General features: G+C 33.7%; 1 pseudogene across 1 annotated transcript; it reads left to right on the top strand.

The window, feature by feature from the left end:
- The first annotated feature begins 7,276 nt into the window (after positions 1–7,276).
- Positions 7,277–7,855, top strand: LOC309845041 (ATP synthase F(0) complex subunit C2, mitochondrial pseudogene; annotated as a pseudogene). The gene has a single exon. The product of its transcript is annotated as an ATP synthase F(0) complex subunit C2, mitochondrial pseudogene (transcript).
- Positions 7,856–19,015: the final 11,160 nt, after the last annotated feature.

A 19,015-nucleotide genomic window follows, 5' to 3' on the forward strand; every position in this document is an offset into this window, starting at 1 on the left:
TACCAGTTAGTAGAAAGTCTACGGAAAGGGTATAGGTAGGAGGAAACTTTTAGCTTTGCTTTATAGTACACAAACATTCATATATATATATATATATATATAATCTATCTGTGTGCATGTGTATATGTATTTATATAGTGATTTGCAAAGAAATTTTTTAAGGCCAGGGGCTTAAAACTGTTACAGGATATGTATCACATAAAATTTAAAATATTTATTGTGTGACATAGATGAAAAGAGACATTTGTTTACACTAAGTGATAAAAAAAAAATCCCTTTTGTCCCCCAGATACATACCAGATGCATCTATAAATATTTATGAAAATCTGCCTGTTGGAACAAAGCTAGTCAAGTTGACAGCAACTGATAGAGACATAGGGGACTTGGGGTATTTTGAGTGTATAGGTACACAAAAAGAATTTTTAATAAATGAAGGTAGAGTATTTTTTGTTGTTAATCATTTAATAAAGTATAATGTAAAGTACATTTTCACTAGTTAAAAATAAGCCTGATTATCTTCCATTAGGATAAAGGAATTTTTTAAATATTCAGTAGTATATTTAACATGTTTTGTATGAGGTAAAATGTGATCATTCTTTCAGAGGTATGGATACACTCTGTACAATGTGTCTGTGCTAGGGGACTTCCAAACAATTCAGACCCACAGCAGGATTCCCTGGGATTTTATTGTATGATTTTTTTCTAAGAAGTGGATTTTCCTATGGAACCCATGATAGTAGTCATATAAACTGAATATTTATTCCTCATCGTACATTCTCACAAGCACTTGGCATATATAATAATTTCTTTGGGTCTTTACTTTCATAATCCTTATCTTATGTATGATGCCTGGACAGGAATCTTAATTTATCCAAGCTCATACACCCAATTGGCATGGTAGAATTTACACTGAAACAGTCTGCTTGATTTTGATACTTGTAACTCTAAGTACATTCTATATGACTACAATTTAGGAGCCTTTTCCCCTAACAACCAAGGCATAATGCAAAGGGAGAAGAGAAAGGAATGTTGATCTTCTTAAAAAGTTATGTACATTTTCATACATGAAAAAAAAACAGGATTAAATGCTTACTGTCTGTTATATCAGCAGAAAGAATCCCATGCAGGAAGTAGACTCTGAGATTGAAGAGGAAGGTAATCTATGGAAGACAGGATCTATGGTAAGTCAGCACTTAAGCAAAAGGAGAAGGCTGTCAAAACATGTAGTGAGGACAAGAGAATGACAGCAGAAATGGGACAGTAATCACAGATTGGAAGATTGATAAAATAATTATGCTAAATATAAGTGGAGGCTGGTTTCTCCTGTCAACATGGGATACAAATGTAGAAAATGAGAAAATACAATGAACAATATGAGGATGAATTTAAATCAAAGGCTTTAAATCAAAGTTTTTCATTTTATGTATATGTGCAGGAAGATATGTGTGTGTATATGTGTGTAGTTACATAAATAAATATTGATGATATTTTATGTGTGCATGCATAACACACACACACACACACACACACACATGCTTCTGTAGTTATGTATCCTGAAAGAGTAAAAAAGCTATGAGGATGATATCACAATAGAAATGAACACAGCTAGTAGACAGATACTGACTTTTAAATGCCATTTTATCCTATAAGAACTCTCCAGAGAAAAGGCTTTTTTTTTTTTAGATGACTGGGATTAAAATACAAGATGAATTTGTAATGTGACAGAAAGCAAGAATGCGCTCCAAGAATGATGAGGGGGCACTGGGTGGCATAATCGGTGAAGCGTCTGACTCTTGGTTTCCACTCAGGTTGCAATCTCAGGGTCACTGGGATCTAGCCCCGTATGGGGGTCTGCACTAACGTGGTGTCTGCTTGAGATTCTTCTTCCCCCTTTCTCCCACTGCCCCTCCCACTTGTGCATGCTCTCTCTCTCTCTCTAAAAATAAATAAATAAATCTTTAAAAAAAACAACAACAATGTGAGAATATGTTAAAAAGTCACAGAAATCAGCTTGAACAGCTCCCTCTAGCCAATATGAACATCAAAATAAATAATAGTTGCAGATTATAATGCATTATATAAAATAGGATACCATGATTCCATAAAGATATAAATACATAAATTGACAGTTTGATAGTAAACTAAGGCTTATATATTTTCACAAATACCTTACCACAAAATATATATTAAATGCAAAGAATAAAATGGAATTTTGGAGTGGTAGACACCATTCTAGTCAAGTAATTAAAGTGGACTTCAACAGTAATGAGACAAACTGATAGCATACAATAAGAACACAGATTAACTTTTGTGATATTTAATCCAAAACTACATAACCCAACTCTTACTATGAGCTGATATCAGACAAATCCTTTTTGAAGAAAATTCTTCAAAATTGCCAGCCTTATATCTTCAAAATGCTCTTAAAACTTAAAGCCAGATTAAAGAATTTCCCAGATTGAAGGAGGCTAAAGAGGCACGATAATGTGATTCTGAATTGGATTTTTTTTGCTATAAAAATATTATTGAGACAACTGGTCAAACTCAAAAGATGGAAGGTCTCAATATTAGACTTCAGGATTTTGTTTTTGTTGTGATAATGTTGGAGAATGCTCTTTAAGAGCTGTACATTAAAATATTTAGAGATGATGAATATCACATAACCAATTTATTTATTTTAAAAAAATTTTATTTATTTATTTGACACAGAGAGAGAGACAGAGGGGGAATATAAGCAGGGGGAATGGGAGAGGGAGAAGCAGGCCTCCTGCTAAGCAGGGAGCCCAATGTGGGGACTGAGTCAGGACCCCAAATCATGACCCGAGCCGAAGGCAGACACTTAATGACTGAGTCACCCAGGCGCCCCACCAACTTACTCTTAAATGGTTGAGGAGGAAAAAACAACTCCACCTGTTTGAGATTATTTAAAACATTTAGCAATTATAAAGACTTAAAAAATAGAAAGGAAAAAAAGATAGATACAGAAGACACGCAGAGAAGAGAAAACATCTGAAATCATACTCTAAAACTTCCTGAGGAAGCACACAAAAAGTAAGAGGATGGAACAAATACTAAAAAGTGTCATTCAATAACATGCTCTTAAAAAAGAAGATTTGATGCTACATATTAAAAAAGGAAAAAATAGGTTTTCTGGAAAACCAATACAGAATTGCTGAATCTAAGACATACTGTAATAAAATAATAGATATTAACAAAAAAGGGAAGAAAATACTTGGGCCCCTAAGAAGGAAGACTGAGTCACTTATAAGAGTGATAATTATATTATAAACAGATTTTTCTACAGTATTTTGTGTAAGTTCATGGAATAGCATATTTAGGAAACTTGAGGACACAAAATGTGACTTAGGAAATTTATACCTAAGAAAATGACCTCATAGATTAAGAAAGCAGATACAATTTTAGGAATATGAAAGCGTTAAGGAAATATTGTTCCTGTAAGTTCTTTCTGAGGAATTCACTAGAGAATGTGCTCCAGACAACCAAAATAGCTGGAGAGATATCAGTATGAGAAATGGTGAGAATTGAATATATAGTTACTTATAGAACTAAAAATAAGTACTGTTTATAAAGGACAGAGTGTGTGTGACACATAGAGGGCTCATGTTTTATAAATATAGATACAATAAAATTATTTAATAAGCAACTCACTAGTGAAATATTTTTTTTTATTTTTGTTGATTTTTGTTATTATTTTTTTTTCTCTTTGCATACATCCCCCTACTCCAACCTCACCCTACCTGGTGCTGGAAGAACAAAAGCTTGTAGAGTAAGTGGGGGAAAAAAAAGAAGGACTGGAGGAGCAATGGGGGGAAGCTGATCTTAGTAGATATTAAAACATAATTCCTCTAAATTGCAAACTGTAATACTAATAAATGACTAAGTGGAAAGACATATGTAACAGAATATAAAATCTTGATAAGAGTTCCAAATTATCATGAAAATACAGCTTTCAGTAAAACTGCAGAAAAGAATGGACATTTTCATAAATGCTATAATAACTGGATAGTATTGGGAAAAATGTAATTTTTTATACCATATACCAGAAAAAAATCAAATAGATTATTTTTTTAAATGCAACCATATATGTAACAGAAAAAGTATGAATAAATTTATAACCCTGGAGTAATCTTTTCTAACTATGTCAAAATCCAAAAATTACATGAGAACAAATTGATGAATCATCATGTCATCATCACAACAACATTTTTATGGCCAAAAAAAATCACCATAAGCAAAGCAAAAATACAAATAAGATACTGGGAAAATATTGGCATATTAGAAGAAATAAAAGTAACAATCAAGTATGACAATGGACTAAAGAATCAACAGTTTAGAGGAGTTGCAAATGACTAAACCATATGAAAAGATGCTCAATTTTGCTCATAATAAAATAAAACATTAAAATAATAGCACATTATTGCTTTTAACCTATCAGATTAGCAAAAACTTCATGTTTGATTTTCTGTTAGGCTGTAGGAAACTAGACCCATACACTCTGGTGAAAATGAAAACTACTCAACCCTTGTTAGCTAACCCTTGCTAAGGAAATTTGGCTGAATCGAAGAAAATTGCATGTACATTTCCATTTAACTCCATAATCTCACCTCTACAAAATATCCCAAAATAACTCTGAAAAAATATAAAAGACCTATACAAATGTTATTCATTGCTGCATTATTCAATAGCAAGATTGAAAATACACATAGGGTACTGTTTGTATAAACTGTGTTTGTATATAAACTTGTTTGTATACATCTAGACAATAGAATAATCCATACCTAGAAAAAAAAGTGAGAAATTTATCTTGGTATATTATGTCATAATCACCAAGATATATCAAGGGGGAGAAGGTAGAGAAAAATGTATGTCCTTTAATTTATCAAGGAAAGAAAACGGAATTATGTAACAAAAGTTTTAAAATGTTGGGAGAACCTTATAGAGTTAGGAAATACATCAACCAATTATAAAGTATAGACTTTACTTAGATGATAATTTGAAAAGCAACAAAACCTCAAAGGCAATCCAATAAATTTGATCATTACTGGAAATACGATGATGCTAATAAATTAATGTCATGCTTTTAGGTATGCTAACTATACCACAGTTTTATTTTAAAGGAAGAGTCCTTCACCTTTAAGAGTAGATAAGAAAATATTTACAAATGTTATGACACGTTTGGGATCTTCAAAATAATCCAGGTAGAGAATAAAGCTGGAAATGCCACAGATGAAAAAACTGTGGCATGTATTGTCATTATTGAAGTGATATGTACATGCAAGTTTATTGCATTATTTTTTTGGATTTGGTATATGTTATTTTTTTAAATAAAAAATGTTTTATTCCGGAAAATATATGCCCCTTGATAATAAGCTATGAAATAAGATATTGCAGTAAGTTTTATCTTTAAAATAACACAATTTGAAAAACTGATAGAAAAAAATATATTAAGATTAAAGATTAGGGTGCCTGCATGCTTCAGTCAGTTAAGCATCTGTCTTCAGCTCAGGTCATGATCCCAGGGTCCTGGGATCCAGGCGCACATCGGGCTCCCTGCTCAGCAGGAAGCCTGCTTCTCCCTCTCCCACTCCCCCTGCTTGTGTTCACTCTCTCTCTGTGTCTCTCTGTGTCAAATAAATAAATAAAATCTTAAAAAAAAGAAAAAAGATTAAATATTAAATTAAGATATTAAAGATATTAAGAATTTCTTTAATTGCACTCACTCTACTTCTGTTATCTCCCAGATAAATAATGTCCAATCAGTCACAATATGGTTATCAATTCTACCTGCTAATTATGAGTTAAAATCCTTTCTTTCCTTTGCTATTGGAATTCAACATCTTTCACCCAGTCTTGAGCAATGCATTTTACTTTTCTCAAAATGTTCTGTTCTTGCATTATTATTACTCCCCCACCACGTCTAATCACCTATTTGGAGTATCCATACAATTTCTTCCGTTCTTTGGCGACCCTTTGCCCTAATTTCCTAACCTTCTTTCCACCTCAGCCTTTTCTGCCTGTATGTCCTGTGCTCATTTTTCAACACTCAGCCCAAACTTCTCTGTGGATTCCACACCTCCACTCACCATGACCCTTCTTTCTATGAAATATTTTCTGATCTACACAGTTGAGGAGGCTTCTCTTTTCCCTGTCATTAACCATTCTCCACAGATCCTCAATGGTGACTGGCTTATGAGATTCATCATGTCAGCAACTGTGTTTTGTCCTTTACCCCCAGAAATATTTTATCCATATCATTATTTTTATTCTTAACATATTCATCTTGTGAATGTTGAACAAAATTGCATCTGTCTTTTAGAGACAGGAGTGGTCACAAATGCCTATCTTTTGAATTATGAAGATACAGCCACCCCGCATTCTTGGGTACTATATTTTATACCTTATGACGATGAATAAGGCATTTACAACTGGAACACTCACAGTGATTCTTCAAGATGTTAATGATAGACAAGCCACTTCCATGCACTCAGGATATTTACATGTAAGTTATTACAGAAATTTGGCCTTCAGATTTTGGCATAGAGAACAAGAGAGCAAAGTTGATGGATAACCAACATACCTTTCCTGGAAAGAAGAATCCCTTCATCCCATCCTTACTATATTGTCTAACAATGCTTCTCATTTTTCTTCCCTGTAACAACTAAACCTGCTTTAATTTGCTTCAAAAATTATAAAATTTAAAACTAGAAAGGACCCTAAATGATGACCATTGTTTAGCTCCTTGCTTTCAGGGAAATACGTTTCACATTTTAAAATTGTAATATAGGGGCGCCTGGGTGGCTCAGTGGGTTAAGCCGCTGCCTTTGGCTCAGGTCATGATCTCAGGGTCCTGGGATCCAGCCCTGCATGGGGCTCTCTGCTCAGCAGGGAGCCTGCTTCCTCCTCTCTCTCTGCCTGCCTCTCTGCCTGCTTGTGATCTCTCTCTGTCAAATAAATAAATAAAATCTTTAAAAAATAAAAAATAAAAAAATAAAATTGTAATATAAATATATTATAAACTTTTGTAAATATATATATATACTTCATATATATAAGTTTTATATATTTATAAAAGTTACAAATCTTTTTTCAAAAATTATTGACATTAATTGCAAGCATGCCTTTTCTGGTATTTTAAAATTATACAGAGATTTAAAAATACAGGTATGGCCCCCTCAACACTCCCCCCCCCCCCCCCCGCCCTCTCTGTCTTCTTGGCCCTGGGAACAGCTCTCCTGCCACAGCCCCTCATCCCCAAATGTATGCCCGTGCAAAGTTCATCTCCACCCCGTTCTTGGTCAGAAGCACCTCTCAGCTGTTGAGCCGATCACTGTCTCCAGTGGTGCTAAAACCACCCGAGACACTTAGAGATGAGGCACCTTATAAGGGCCTCAGCATCTTGGCAGCCCCACGTCCCCTGACCTCACTTATTCCTAGCCGCAGCTTCCAAACCGGCACCATTTCAAGGGATATCGATACAGCAGCCAAGTTCATTGGGGCTAGGGCTACCGTGGTAGGGGTGGCTGGCTCTGGAGCTGGAACTGGGACTGTTTTTGGGAGCCTCATCATTGGTTATGCCAGGAATCCCTCTCTGAAGCAACAGCTCTTCTTCTACGCCATTCGGGCTTTGCCCTCTTGGAGGCCATGGGGCCCTTTCGCCTGATGGTGGCCTTTCTCATCCTCTTCGCCATGTGAAAGAGCCGTCTCCACCTCCCATAAGTCTTTCTCCCATGTCTCGTCTGCCCTGTATATTCCTTTTCCTATACCTCCCCAGGCAGCCTGGGGAAAGTGGTTGGCTCAGGGTTTGACAGAGGGAAGACAAATAAATACTGTATTAATACGAAAAAAAAATTAAAAAAAAATACAGGTATGCTCTTATTCCCATTATATAAATGGAGTACCAAATATGTAAAATTTAATTTACTTACAAAATGTATAAAACTAATCAGCAAGAAACTACATCTTGAAAGCTAGATTTCCTGATTGTTGCTACATTTTTCTTTACAGAATACCTGATTGCTTAGAACTCTTAACCTAGTCTGGGAGTATTCTGAAAACACTCTTCTTTGGCATTCTAGTTATGTTATCTCATTCCCACAGTGTGTGTAATAACCCACCCCTGAAGAAAACCAAAGAAATGTGTGCTTTATATTATCAGGCCACCAAACACAATCTAGATGGAGCTAAAATCAACTATATATACCGGAACTTCAGTAGTTTTGCAAGCTGAGCAATGACAGCTTCTGCTTAATCAGAATTTTCACTTAGATCAGAAATACGGTTTTATATAATGCCATAAAAGTGTTTAGTGGTTTGCTCTTGAATAACTTATCTCTCACTTAAAGCATTATTTTACAAATATTTTTGCAGGAATTTCTTTTATCACTTTGTAGTAACAAACTGTAAGCCAAAATCCACACATAGAAAACAATACCATTGCTCTGTTATACATCAAAAATCAACTGTTAGTTCGTAAACCTTTTGCCAGAGATATGTTTTACTAAAAAAACAAGGGACAGAAATTGTAAACAATAAATCTGTAGCCACAGATTTAATTTGTTTTCAATTTCAATTCCAGATAGTAGTCTACAGATTGTTATTAGAGGAATATTAGAAATTTTGGTTTTTAGAACATTCTTTTTATTAAAAAAATGGACAACTCAACTTTTATCCCATTTTTTTCAAATCTAAGGTATTTTAAGTAACTAAAATTAGAAATATTCTTTTAAAACAACAACAAAAAACAATTACAATTATAACTGTCTTTATTAATCAGGTTTCTTAACACTATTGCCATAACAAGTAAAATTAAAAAAAAAAAAAAAAAAAAAAACAGTGGCTAAACATACTAACCATTTCTTTGTCCCTTAGGCAGAGGAATGGAGGTTGGTTAACTAGACTGAGTGGCTCTCCTCTAGGCTGTGACTAGGGGTCCTGTTTATTGTATCTTCTGGCTTTGCTGTGTTGTTGCCTTATGTTTTCCCCACTCAGTCTAGTCCTTATGTTGCTGTGTTGAGGGATAGTATGTGGAAGGTACCCCAAATATTTAATCATTTTGCTTAGACTGATACATCGCATTTCCACTTGCATTTCACTTGTTAGCACATCTTCCTCTCCCACCACCCCCAGAGCCAACTGTGGAAGTTGTAGGGGAAACCGGGGTCCATAGAAAGGTATATAACAAACACTGACAAAATTTAACAGTGCCTGCTAACTGTTAAGTAGATATAGTAGAAAGTCAGTAGTAGGACTACCATAACTTGAGCTATGCACAAACTAGATCAAATCTGATACTAATTTAAGAATATATATGTGTTGTGAGTGTTGTATATTGTATAAGACCGATGAATCACGGACCTGTACCCACAAAACAAATAATACATAATATGTTAATAATTTTTAAAAAAAAATTTAAAAACTTTGTATAACAACAAGATGGTCTTAAAACTAAGTAAATAAAATTATTCTGCACATGGAGGCGTTTATTCATTTTTCCAGTCTGTGTCCTTTAAATTGTCATTTAACTTCTCTAGTTTTCCTTTTCCTTATTTTTAAATGGTAACAATAATAATTCATGTTCCTGATAGCAAATGTATGGAGTAAATAATTTCAGATCACTTTCAGATCACGGATTTATGAATTAAAAACTATGAATCTGATGTACAAACTGCTCCAACTGTTCCAATGATAATATATGTATTTGCCTTACTAAATTTGCCACTTATTAATCCAACATAAAAGTAGTTCATTTTCCTTAGGCTTGAGTAAGGATGCCAAATAATTTCTTATCTTTCACAATTTTCACCAACATTATAATTTTATTATTGGCCAGAGTGGTTAATTAAAATATGAACACATTTTAAAACATTTAAATTAAGTAGTATCATTGGTATAAATCTACATGAACATGCTAGATCATATTTTTTCTCATACTTTACTCATTACAGAATTAAACTTCCTGAAAAATCTCAGTTGAAACTCTTTTGGTCTTTCTAACTTGTCCAGATAAAAATGGAACTGAAATGCTGTTCCCAATAACAGCATCACTTATCATTTGATTACAGATACTTTTTCAAATGTAATGAACTGAAAGTTAAATATTTTAAAGCTGCTCTCTAATTGTGGTCTTATGATTAAACTTAGATTAAATTTAGATTAAAAATAAAAATAAAATTATTTTTCTTATTATAAAATTCTTACTGAACTACAGTAGTTCAAATAGCTGATGGCAGAATTTGTTTCTGTATTTTGAACCGTAAATTGCCAATAGACTATCTTGCTGGAATGCAATTTTGATCTTGAGAATGGAACTACGAAGGTTATAAATTTCCTAGAATAAGTGGTTCTGTGATAAAATACTGACTATTCCTTTGGAATATGTTGAAATCCCCCTAATTGCCATGAATAAGTATATCAAATAACTACTGAGCATTATAAAAAATAGACTAAATACACATACATTATTACTGCATCTTGGAATATACAACAGGTTAAATAAACTGGTAAATATTTTACCAGTTCAGTAAATCTAAATTTTATTTTATTTATTTTAATTTTTTTTAAGATTTTATTTATTTATTTGACAGAGAGAGAGATATCACAAGTAGGCAGAGAGGCAGACAGAGAGAGAGGGGGAAGCAGGCTCCCCGCTGAGCAGAGAGCCTGATGCGGGGCTCGATCCCAGGACCCTGAGATCATGACCTGAGCCGAAGGCAGAGGCTTTAACCCACTGAGCCATCCAGGCTCCCCTAAATTTTATTTTTAATAATTTTTTAGACCAACCTCTATATGTTGCTATATTCACAAATTTTTAAACTGAATAGGCAACGTTGGACAAGGTCTTGTGTTCAATCAGGATTCATGGGTGAAGTCTGGAAATTATAATTTAAAAATTGCTCACCTAACCAACCTGCTAAGACACCAGACATGAATGATATGGATAAGTAAGCCACACATAGGTACCAAACAGGTATTTTGGGCCTTGATTTGCCACAATCCCTTGTTCCAAGTTGCATTTCATTCAAAACCCTAACATCCTTACCATTTGCTACTTCAGATTCTGTGACTAGAGAACACAGAATCACTTTCACAACCTTAGAACACTGTCCTGTCTTGTAGCTCTGGCTTCTGGTTCTGCTGCTCACACTGTTATATTGCTAGGAAATGACCCCCACCTATTTTGTGCTTCCATTACCCACACACTTTTGCACAGCCTTAATGACTTTGTTGATACATCACTTCTTTTAAGAACCCATCCCTGATATTTCTTTTCCCTCTTCTCTAGGTCAGGTGCTTCTCTTTGGGTTTTCATGGAAATTTACTTCTCTCCCACCATTGCACTTACCACTTACCTAACTGAGAAGACAGGAGAAGAAAAATATCTGTCATTAAACTAGTGCCTGGCACATATTCAGTACTTGTTAAATATATGTTAACCAGTAATGAAATCACTAAATTAATGAGTAAGAAATGAACAAAATCAAGCTGTGAAAGTTTTAAAGACACTGACAGGATTTAGTAGGAAATTTATTCCCAAGTGCATCAATATCACATTTTCACAATTCTTTGCAACTAGAAAATCTTGTTTGTATGACCAGAATGTTAAAGCAGAGCCTCATAAACTATATATATTAATTTATATTCTGATAATGATGGGAAAGAATACAATCTAAAGAAATTCTCAATTAAGAATATGAAGATCCTGACACTATATAACATTACTTTGAATTCTTCCTATTCAAACAACTTTCAACAAGAATAAAACAAAACAAACACAAAAAATAGATGAGCAAACAACAACAACAAATTGTTGTATGAGGCCTTCTCTAATTTTGATATAAACCATAAAACCTGACACACAAACTTCCTAGAAGCAAAGTCACTGAGAGTACCCCATAATGGCTTTTCCTACCTTTTTCTTGCAAAATATGTAATATTAAAATGCATTAAACTCACTGGTATTGGTATAACCCCCTTTTCTAAAAAAATTAAATTATTGGAATGAGAATAATCGTATTTTTCTCAAAAGATGATTAAGTTCAGAAAGGATTATTAAAATGGCATGTCTTATCTTTCTATTCTAGTCAAGAAAGAGAAGCTAATTTATAGACAAACAAAAAACTGAAACAACTTTAATGCTTAGCAAATAAAACCTTTATTATGAGAATATAGAAAACATACATATTTAGCTTTCCATATCATGCCCTTTTAAATTCACAAAAGGGCATAATTAAGATACAAATACAAATTTTCAAAAAATAAAAATTGATTTTTTCTTGGTTGGCCACACATATGTATGTGTATTATACTAAAAGGTGAAAAAAGAGAATTTTAACATTCAAAACTAGAATTTACAATAAGCACCAAGAGTTTTATGTTAAAATAATGAGTAAAACTCTAATAAACTAGTGGAAACCATTAACTCTAAATTTATCTTAATTCATTGAGAATGATGTTCATCAAGGTACCACTGATGACCATGTAATTTCAATATTAAACAATGAATTTCTATATAATGAAGCCAAACATTTCATATGTAATATATTTGATTTATTAATAAAAACATAAAAATGAATGTTTTTTTATATTGGTATTGCTAATCATGTATTTTATTAGGTCATTTCTCTTTAATGAGCATTGACCTGAAAAAGCACCCCAATATATTTTTACTAGTCAAATCATTTTTAAATACTGCTTTATGATGTAATATTTGATATTTACAGGATAACATAACTAACATATTTGCAAATTACGTCATGTAGTAATAGAATGAACTCTGAGCCCATCACCCCCCTTCAGAATTAGAACATTATTAAGAACTGTGTTACTACTCTTTCCCATCCTTCTGCTCTTCAGAGGCAGCTAATACCCCAAATATTGTATTTGTCCTATTTGTGGGCATTTTATAGTTTTATCATCTGTGCATATTCCTGATCAATAGTGTTGATTAGCTTAGTTCTTGAGCTTTCAAGAAGTGGTCTCATATTCTAATTCGTCTCCTGTGACTTAATTTTTTCATTTGTGTTATGCCCTGAGGAGCCATCTATGTACGGCATCTCTCTCTCCCTCTTGTCTCTCTCTTTCATCATCTATGTACCTAGTTGCGGTAATGTTTCATTATATTCCTTAATATTCCCTTGGGTGAGTATAACTATTCTCCCATTGATAGAGATTTTTATTTTTCATCCTGAGTTTTGTTTAAAGTTCTTGTATGTTTCTCTTGATTACATGTGTAACACCTTCTCTAAGGTATATACTTAAAAATAATTGCCATGTCATAGTGTATGTAAATGGTCAGCTACATGATGTGGTGCCAAGTTGTTTTCCAAAGTAGTTGCATCACATTACACTCTCACCAGCAATGTGTAAGCACTACTCTTGGTCAATATCTTTATTGTGATACCTGGTACTCTCACACAACTTAACATGATTTAGCCTGATTACTAATAAGGTTGCATACTTTTTCATATATTAACCAACTGTGCTGTAAAAAGTGTGAAATATCTCTGTCTCCTTTATGCAAAAACATCTATTTACCCATTCCTCCTTTGTTTTCCTTATTAACTTGTATGGTATGTTCATCTATTCTGGAAAATACCCTCTACTTTCCTGTAAATATTTTAGTAAGTAGACTTTCAAATTTAAGTTTTCTAAATACAAGGGAAGTGATTTTGTGGTTTATAGTGAAGTATAAATTCAATTATCTTTTTCCCCATTTGTAATACCAACTTGCACGGTAATATTTCTACAGTGACCTGCAATGCCATCTCTGATATATATAGAAATTTTATGTATGTTTGTGTCTGCCTCTAATTATCTTCTTCTTGTAATTCTTCCCAATGATCAACTTATATCCAGTTTTTCTATATTATTTAGATAAACACAGGATGAGAAAAGACATGCAGTAAATTAATAGGAGCACTATGAATGTGAATTATTTACTTCTTGACTGATGGTTTGCTCAGTGTGTCACTCTTCTATGTGTTACCTCCCTTTACCCACATAGAATATAGATGGTTAGGACTGAAAAGTACTTTAGAGAATATCTAATACTCTATGCAGAATTATTATTCCCTTTTTAGTTTGGCAATTCATCTATAGTCCTCAATTTCTCCAATTCTGGAATGTTGTAGAATCTTAAGAAAACAATGCTATACACCTATGCTTTTCCGCACCATGTCATCATCTAGTTGCTACACATAACTTCCCTCCACAATAGGTGTTGGCTGTTGAGGAAAATAGCTGAAGTCAGTGTGGCTAAGGCATAAAAATGACCTCAGAAGAACTGGGAAACACAGCACATAATCACATTCCTTCTACTTTTCCTGGATGGCCTCATATCTACTCTAGCTATGGCCACACTGAGGATTGTGTCATTATGCATGAGCTGTGAAGGAGAAGACTCATACCATCACCCTTTTCATTTAACATTATGCAGTGAAAGACCTTGAATGTATCATCTCTTCCCTGCACATCCTTCCCTAGAAAGAACGTGAAAGAGCAAAAATATAAGATACTTTGACCTCTCTCACAGAGTGGAACTTAAGTTCTGCTTTAGCATGATTTCAAAATTTTTGCAATTTAAAGCTTGTTTCTGAGCAATTATTCCAGTTAATAGTAATCCATACTTAATTCTTTTTAAAAGTGAAAATAAATTCATAACAACTATAAATCTTAAATACATATAGCAGCTACTTAAAGGATAAGAAAAAAAGTCAAACTATGGCAAGTGAATCAGTGTGAACAAATGTACATCAAATATATAACCCTACTTTTGCTATCAGTATGCTTTAATAAGGCAACAATTACAAAGTGCCAGAATATTTATTAATATTATCTTAGCTTTTGCAATCAAGTATAGTTTACTTTTTATAAAATTTTGCTCTCCTGTATGGAAGTCACTAACTACATGTACTTTTGAACCTCTGAACTATGGTTTGTTTGAATGGGGTTATGCTGCAAATACGAAACAGGCAACAGATTTATCATAATTAATATAAACAAACAATTGTAAATATCTCACCAATTTTTTTTTTGGTGTGGATTACATGTTCAAATGATAGAGTTTTGGATACATTTTGTTAAATAAAATGCTTTACTAAAATTAATTTTACCTGCTTCTTTTTCTTTTTAAAAATGGACCTACTAGAATTTCTAGTACTATGTTGTAAAAAAGAGATGAGAGGAGGCATCCCTTATTCTACCTAATCTTAGTGGCAAAGCTTTCAGCTTCTTGCCATTAAGTTTGATATTAGCTGAAGGTTTTTTTTAGATTTTTCTATATCAAAGTTGAGGAAGTTCCCCTCTAGTCCTAGTTTACCTGCTATTTTTATCATGAATGAACATTAGATTTTATCAAATAATTTTTCTGCATCTATTGATATAACCAAGTGATTTTTCTTTTTTAGCTGGTTGACGTAATGGTAACATGGCTCCTAGAGGAATTAAAATTACTTGTAGCTTGCATTTGTGACTCACATTCCTATTGTTATAGAATAACTATAACACTGTTAGAGAATATCATATGAAATAATACTGTAGAATATGATTTTTACTTTTTCATGTTTTTATTTAAATTCCAGTTAGTTAACATACAGTTAATGTTAGTTTCAGGTATGGAATTTAGTGATTCAACACTTCCATACTTCACCTGGTGCTCATCACAAGTGTACTCCTTGATACCCATCAGCTATTTAACCCATTCATCCCGCCACTCCCCTTTCCTCTGGTAACTACCAGTTTGTTTTGCATAATTAAGAGTCTGTATTTTTTTTTTTAAGATTTTATTTATTTATTTTGAGAGAGAAGAGAGAAAGAGCATGAGCAGGGAGGAGGCAAAGGGAGAGGGAGAAGCAGACTGCCTGCAGAGCAGAGAGCCCAATGTGAGACTTGATCCCAGAACCCCAGAATCATGACCTGAGCCAAAGACAGATGCTTAACCAACTGAGCCATTCAGGCACCCAAGAGTCTGGTTTTGTTTGTTTGTTTGTTTGTTTGTTACCAAATGTTTCACAAGTCTTAGTTTAAGATTCATGAAAATGATAAAATCATTTAATCAATTAAAATATATTTTTCATCTCCAGACTATACCTGCACATCCAGATTATGATAATCCTATTTTTGCAGGAAAGCACTTCAAATATACATTGTTTGTGAGAGTGTCCGATTAAGGAACCCCTATACTATCAAGTAAGAGTTATTAATTTGAACTATTAAAATATTTTGAGTCATAAAAATAATAGGTATTTTTAAAAATTGGTTCTTAGATTGGGATGTCTGGGTGGCTCAGTTGTTAGCTTTTGGCTCAGGTCATGATCCCAAGGACCTGGGATCGAGCCCCACTTTGGGGTTCCTGCTCAGTAGGAAGACTACTTCTCCCTTTCCCACTCCCCCTGCTGTGTTCCCTCTTTCACTGCCTCTCTGTCTAATAAATAAATAAAATCTTTAAAAAAAATAGTTCTTAGAAATTTATTATATTTGTAAATATTCTGTGTTACAATAAAATATCTATTATTACTCTTATATTTAGTGCATATTCAAATGAAACCCAAAATATGAGTGAGAGAATGATGTCCAAAAGTAATTAGAGCACACTGTAATTATTTAAAAGCTATGTCAAATTTGAACATTTCTGAAATCTTTGTTATTTATAAGATTTCTCAGGGAATTAATTTATTTTACATTTGAGGGAAAAACCTTATATTCAGATTCTCATTAAATTATATTTCTTTTAAATTTCTTTATTATATGGTAATGGCTGAGGTATTTAATCATACTAAACTGGTAGGAAATGTCCATTCTTAGAAACTTTAATCTTTAATTTAGAATAGTAGCATTTGTGTATAAACATTATAAAAGGCAAATTGTTATGACAAGTATTCAAAATCAGTTTAAGTGTTTTAATCATAAAGTCATTGCCAAATGCTCTATAATTAAAGAGGTAATAATTTAATTACAGAACTTAACAATATAGAGGTATGTGTATAATTTATATATTTGGCACTTAATAGACAATTGAGCCATGACAACATGGATTTTACCTGCTTGGTCCACTTATATGTGGATTTTTTACAGTACAGTACTATAAATGTATTTTCTCTTATGACTTTTTAAATAACATTTCCTTTCTCTAGCTTAGTTTATTATAAGAATGCAGTATGTAAAATGTATATAAAATACAAAATATGTGTTGATCTCCTGTTGAAGTTAGGTAAGGCTTCCAGTCAAAAGTCAGTTATTAATTAAATTTTGGGGGTAGTCAAAAGTTATATGTGTCTTCTTGATGGCTCAGGAGTTGGTGCTCCTAACCTCCATGTTTTTCAAGGGCCAAATGTATATTAGAGGGTAATTAAGAAGTAAAGGGGGGAAGGAGCAAGATGGAGGAGGAGTAAGAGACCTAAATTTCATCTGGTCCCAGCTAGATAGTTATCAAACCATTCTGAACACCTATAAACTCAACAGGAGACTGAAGAAAAGAATAGCAGCAGCAATTCTATGAACAGAAAAGTAGGATATGCAGAGAAATGAAACTAAGGTGATAATTGAGAAGATAGACCATGGGAGGATAGACCTCAGCTGGCCACTGGCAAGTGACAGAGCAGTGGAGCACAGGGCTGGAACTTTTAAGAAGTCTGTTCTATGGAGGGACGTCACTCTGGTGGCTAAGCAGGGGGTAGAATCCTTCATTGGGACAGTGTAGTCTGAGGATCCTTAGGGTCCCAGAAAGACTGGGGGTGCCTGAGTGGGGCAGAGATCCCAGGTGTCTGAGTAGGAAAGCTGGCTGCAAATACAGAGCTAAGGACTGGGCTTTCAGCTTGGGGTTACCATAAACCGTAATCTGAGGCACAGCTGGGCCATGGCTCTTCAAGCAGGCAGTTCCAGGAAGACCCCCTTCCTTCACTGGGAGGAGCAGCATGAGAACATGCTGGAGGAATCTGCTGGGTTTGGAGACTCCAAACAGGAGTGTGGCTGGAAGTAAGTGAGACAGGAGTGACTGACTGCTTTTCTCTGAGAGCTCACTGAAAGGGGGTACCTGAGCTTGTGGCTCCTCTGGGTGAGATTGGGAGATCACCTTGTTCATTCTCAACCTCCAAAGCTGTACAAAAAGCTTTTAGGGAACAAAAACTAACAGAAACAAACCTGAGCAGATTACTTAGCTTGGCCCCTGGCAAGGGTGGTGCAATTCCACCTGGGGCAAAGACATTTGAGAATCACCACAACAGGCCCCCACAGAAGATCAGCAAGAACATCCAGCCAAGACCAAATTTGCTGATCAATGAGAAGTGCAAAACTCCAGCATAGGAGAATACAATACATAGACTCCATGGCTTTTTTTCCCAAGAATATTTACTCTTTCAAAGTTAAATTTTTAAATTTTTCTTTATTTTTTCTTTTTATATATTTTTTGAATTTTTCCTCTTCCCTATTTTAAACATCATCTTATCAATACCTTTTTAAAATTCTTTCTTAATTTTCATTTTTACAGTCGTATTCTAACCCTTCATTTTGGTATAAATATGTTTTTCTTTCTTTGAAATTTTGGGATACAGTTTCTTCTAACAGACCAAAATATACCCTAAAACTAGTATATGGCTTTGTTCTCTTGCCTGATCACATTCTCCCCCAAAATTATTAATTTTTTTTTTCTGTTTCCAAGCAACTTCTTAGCTTATTAATTCCTTTTAATTTTTATCTTTATAGTCATATTCTATCCCTTAATCATATTTACCCTTATTTTTTGTGTGTGTGTATATATATATATATATTTTTTTCTTTCTTTCTTTAAAATTTTGGGAGGCAGTTTCCTCTAATACACCAAAATACATCCAAAATCATGTGAGTCGCTCTGTTCTAATCACCAGCCTGATCATATATATACATATATATATATTTTTTTTTTCTTTCTTTCTTTTCCCCCCAGTTTTGGGTCTCTTCAGATTTGTTTAGTGGGTATTTTTCTGGAGTCATTGTTACCCTTTTAGCATTTTATTCATTCATT

Source organism: Mustela nivalis, assembly GCF_964662115.1.
Source record: "Mustela nivalis genome assembly, chromosome: 12".
NCBI classification, from domain to species: domain Eukaryota; kingdom Metazoa; phylum Chordata; class Mammalia; order Carnivora; family Mustelidae; genus Mustela; species Mustela nivalis.